Source organism: Trichechus manatus, unplaced genomic scaffold, assembly GCF_000243295.1.
Source record: "Trichechus manatus latirostris isolate Lorelei unplaced genomic scaffold, TriManLat1.0 scaffold00205, whole genome shotgun sequence".
Taxonomy (NCBI): domain Eukaryota; kingdom Metazoa; phylum Chordata; class Mammalia; order Sirenia; family Trichechidae; genus Trichechus; species Trichechus manatus.
In genome coordinates this window covers 2,932,503-2,937,958 of record NW_004444141.1, presented here as the reverse complement: position 1 = coordinate 2,937,958, position 5,456 = coordinate 2,932,503, and positions in this window count along the sequence as shown.

Genomic DNA, 5,456 nt, shown 5'->3' with positions numbered 1-5,456 from the left:
TGTTGATTCTCTGTTTGGCTTAGTTTTTCGGATCTTCGTTGTGGAGGGACGGCGTGGTGCTTCTGCCTAGAGCGCCATCTTGCCGGAGTCCTCTCAAGGGATTTTTGAATAATCATTCATTTATTCAACAATATTTAGTGTTGACTCTTTGCTAAGTATTACGCAAATGCTTGTACTACAATAGCTAATAAGGCAAGGAATTTGTTTTTTAGTGAAGGGTAATCATCACATAAACTGGTTATTACAATGCATTGCAATCAGAAGAGGAGCCTTGGTGGCACAACGGTTAAAGCAGTCAGCTGCTAAAAGAAAAGTCGGAGGTTTGAACCCACCACCCATTCTGTGGGAGAAAGATGTGGCAATCTGTTTCTGTAAAGAGTTACAGCCTTGGAAACCCTATGGGGCAGTTCTACTCTGTCTTGTAGGGTCAGTATGAGTTGGAATCGACTCAATGGCAGTAGGTTTTCTTGCAATCAGAAAGTTCTCATGTTAACCCAGAATAAGAACCAGGACTTCCTACTAACCCAGGGCCTTCCCCCAGTCAACTGCTGTGATGACTTGGAAGGCATGAGGGAGTCCCTGGGTGGTGAAAAAGGTTAGGCGCTGGACTACTAGTGAAAAGGTTGTTGGTTCAAAAACCACCCAGAGGTGCCTTGGAAGTCAGGCCTGTTGATCTACTACCAAAAGGGTACAGCACTGAAGACGCTATGAGGCGTTATACACTGCACACATGGGTTCGCCAAGAGTTGAAATCGACTTGACGGCAACTGCTTTGTTTTTTTTTCTTTACTGGGTAAGGCGTTTGGAACTCTGGGCTCACTGTTGGAGGAAGAGCTGGAAGTGCTCATCTCTACAGTAACCTGATTTGTCAACTCTCTTTTAAATGTGCATGCAATGGAGGAATTATACTCATTATGGAATGATTTACAACTATTGAAGATTTGTGTAATTAAACTTTAAAACTGAAGAACTTTTAGATCAACTTCTGTTTAGATCCTCACAGGGTGTATCCACTAGAAAAAATCCTTGATTCCTTTTGACCTTTAGAAATATCTACTACAGGAGGCGGGGCCAAGATGGCAAAGTAGTCAGATGCTTCTTGTGGACCCTTTTACAACAAAGACCATAAAAACAAGTGATTCGATTATATATGGCAATCTGGGAACCCTGAACATCAAAGGCAGAGTTGAGGAATCAGACTGAGTGGCAGGGGGAGGGAGAGACGTTTTGGAAGCAGCAAGGAATTGCCAGACTTGACCCAGTGAGAGCCTAAGCCCTTCAGGCCTGATCAGCTCGGGGTTGAGTGGTGAGGCAGGCAAGCAGCCATGCTCAGGAGTCGTGTTTTCCACACCGGGAGAGACCCAGTACCAGAGAGTCTACACAGCCACCCAGAACCAGTGAGAAGCAGTCCTCATAGGCAAAAGATAAGTACTTGTGTACGGTTTATCACACAAATCAAAAACACTCCCCTTAGGGAAAAACCTCTCTCCCATTTACCTCCCCTCTCCCTGCTCTGCACTGGGTCCGGGACCAGCTTCAGCAATTGATGAGTCCCCAGAACAGGAAGTAGGATCTGTCACATGCTTGAAGCCATTCTCCCTGCCTTTGAGAGTGAACAAATTAACAAACGGGAAAAAATAAACTGCCAGCTCCCCCAAGCCAGGAACAAAGGGTAGGCACAGCTCCTTTGCCTAGGAACAGGCATGAGGGATCCACGGACTTTGAGTGCCTTTCCTGTTGCACAGATTTGTGTGGGCTCATCTTAATACTGTAGGCCCACATTACCACAGTACAACAGGGGATATGCCAGAACTCTAACTTCAACTGTTTCACCTGTGAAGTGGCAGGTTCTTGACATTTGACACTACTCTGCCCGTTAAGCAGGGTCTTCACTTACCCACATCAGGGACCTCAGGACTGGTGGCTCCACCCACGCCACCTAACCACCTGAGATAGGGGCCCATGAATAAGAGGTGCCCCCCAGTCTTTACAGCCAACAGCATTGGGTGCTCATAGTCCAACTGTAAAACCCACTCACCTACATGCTCTAGGGAGCAGGGACATGCCTTCCTCCTGGACATTTGGGGGCGGCCATCAGCCTCCTGCCTTGCTCAGAGTGTGTCCCCCTGATGCAGCCAGATGCCTATGCCTATACCAATCACCCATGCCTGTGTAGGACTGTTACTGAGAGTGTACACCACACATTTAGTGCCTATCTACCTGGGCACCTGAGCTGAATCCATACAGGAGGAGTGGGCAGAATGCTGAGCTCACATACCTAGTAACAGATCTAACAAATGGTGACAGGACATTAGAGCTTCAACGGGGCCAATAATCAAACTAGCTCATGTGAACAGCATATTTGGGCATATCAAAACAAAACAAGAAGCTAGGACACAGTAAGCAAACATAAAACAAATAAATATAATAACTTATTCATGACTTGGAGACAACAGTCAATATGAAATCACATAAAGAGGCAATCCATGATGGCTTCAGCAAGCTCCCAAAATAAAGAATCTAGAAATTTTCCAAAGGAGGAAAATTTCTTGGCATTACTGGAGGCAGAATACAAAAGACTAATATACAGAACTCTTCAAGAAATTAGGAGGGAAATTAAGCAAAACACAGAACACACAACAGAGGAAATTAAAACGATTAGAGAAGAGCATAATGACAAATTTAACAGGCCGCAAGAATCCATACAGAGACAGCAATCAGAAATCCAGAATATTGACAAAAAAATTTCAAAATTAGACAACTCAATAGAAAGTCATAGGAGCAGAATTGAGGCAACGGAAGTCAGAATTAGTGAGATTGAAGATAAAGTACTTGACACCAACTTATTTGAGGAAAAATCAGATAAAAGGATTTTAAAAAATGAAGAAGCCCTATGAATTATGTGGGACTCTATCAAGAGGAATAATCTATGAGTGATTGGAGTACCAGAATGGGGAGGGGATAACAGAAAATACAGAGAGAACTGTTGAAGATTTATTGACAGAAAACTTCCCTGATATCATGAAAGATGACAAGATATCTATTCAAGATACTCATCAAACCCCACATAAGGCACATCCCAAAAATAAGTTGCTGAGACATATTATAATCAAACCTGCCAAAACCAAAGATAAAGAGAGAATTTGAAGAGTGGCTAGATATAAACGAAAAGTCATCTACAAAGGAGAGTCAATAAGAATAAGCTCGGACTACTCAGTAGAAACCATGCAGGCAAGAAGGCAATGGGATGACATATATAACGCCTTGAAGGAAAAAAAAACTGCCAGCAAAGAATTATATATCCAGCAAAACTGTCTCTGAAATATGATGGTGAAATTAGGGCATTTCCAGATAAACAGAAGTTTAGGGAATTTGCAAAAACGAAACCAAAATTATAAGAAAATACTAAAGGGAGTCCTCTGGTTAGAAACTCAGTAACATCAGATAACAACCCAAGACCAGAACACAGGACAGAGCAACCAGATGTCAACCCAGATAGGGAAGTCATAAAAGTAAATCAAAGTTAAAACACTGAAAATAGGGAAACAGATGTCAATATGTAAAAGATAAAACATTAAAACAAACAAGAGGGACTTAAAAAATGTAGACGTAGATTTTTCATATGGAAAGGAAGTTGAGGCAATATAAAGAAATAAAAGACTGGTATAAACTTAGAAAAATAGAGGTAAATATTAAGGTAACCACAAAGGAAACTATCCTACAATTCAAAATAAATAACTAGAAAAATATAAAGACTCAGCAAACACAAAATCAACAACAGTGAAAAAGAAAATACATAAAGAAAAATGACTTGGCACAGAAAATTAAGTGGAACAAAAAAACTGTGAACACCACACACAAAAAAGACATCAAAATGACAGCACTAAATTCATACCTATCAATAATTACGCTGAATGTAAATGGACAAAATGCACCAATAAAGAGACAGAGAGTGGCAGATTGGCTAAAAAAACACGATCCGTCTATATACTGCCTACAAGAGACACACCTTAGACTTAAAGACACAAACTAAAACTCAAAGGATGGAAAAAAATATATCAAGCAAACAACACTCAAAAAAGAGCAGGAGTGGCAATATTAATCTCTGACAAAATAAACTTTAAAGGAAAATCCACCACAAAGGATAAGGAAGGACACTACATAATGATTAAAGGGTCACTACACCAGGAGGACATAACTATAATAAATATTTACACACCCAACGACAGGGCTCCAAAATACATAAAACAAACTCTAACAGCACTGAAAAGAGAGAGAGACAGCTCCACAATATTAGTAGGAGACTTCAACACACCACTCTCGGTGAAGGACAGAACATCCAAAAAGAAGCACAACAAAGACAAGGAAGAGCTAAATGTTACAATCAACTAACTTGATCTCATAGACGTATACCGAACGCTCCACCCAACAGCAGCCAAGTATACTTTCTTTTCCAACGCACGTGGAACATTCTCCAGAATAGACCACATATTAGGCCATAAAGCAAGGCTTAACAGAATCCAAAGCATCGAAATATTACAAAATATCTTTTCTGACCATAAAGCCATAAAAGTAGAAATCAACAACAGAAAAAGCAAGGAAAAAAAAAAGTCAAACACATGGAAACTGAACAATCCCTTGCTCAACAACTACTGGGTTATGGAAGAAATTAAGGATGGAATAAAGAAATTCATAGAATCAAATGAGAATGAAAACACATCCTACCAGAACCTTTGGAAACAGCAAAAGCAGTGCTCGGAGATCAGTTTATAGCAATAAATGCATACATCCAAAAAGAAGAAAGGGCCATGATGAAAACATTAACCCTACAACTGGAACAAGTAGAAAGAGAGCAGCAAAAGAAGCCCTCGGGCACCAGAAAAAAGGAAACAATAAGAATTAGAGCAGAATTAAATGAAATAGAGAATAGAAAAAGAATTAACAAAACAAAAGGCTAGTACTTTGAAAAGATCCACAAAATTAATAAATCACTGGCCAAACTGACAAAAGAAAAACAGGAGAGGAAGCAAATAACCAGTATAAGAAATGAGTTGGGTGACATCACAACAGACCCAATTGAAATTAAAAGAATCATAGCAGAATACTATGAAAAATTGTACTCTAAAAAATTTCAAAACCCAGAGGAAATGGACAAATTTCTAGAAAGTCACTACTTATCTAAACTAACACAAACAGAGGTAGAACAACTAAATAAACTCATAACAAAAGAAGAGATTGAAAAGGTAATTTAAAAACTTCCAATAAAAAAAGCCCTGGCCTGGATGGCTTCACTGGAGAATTCTACCAAACTTTCAGAGAAGAGTTAACACCACTACTACTAAAGGTATTTCAGAACATAGAAAAGGACGGAATACTCCCAAACTCATTCTATGATGCCAGCATAACCCTGATAACAAAACCAGGTAAAGACACCACAAAAAAGAAAATTACAGAAC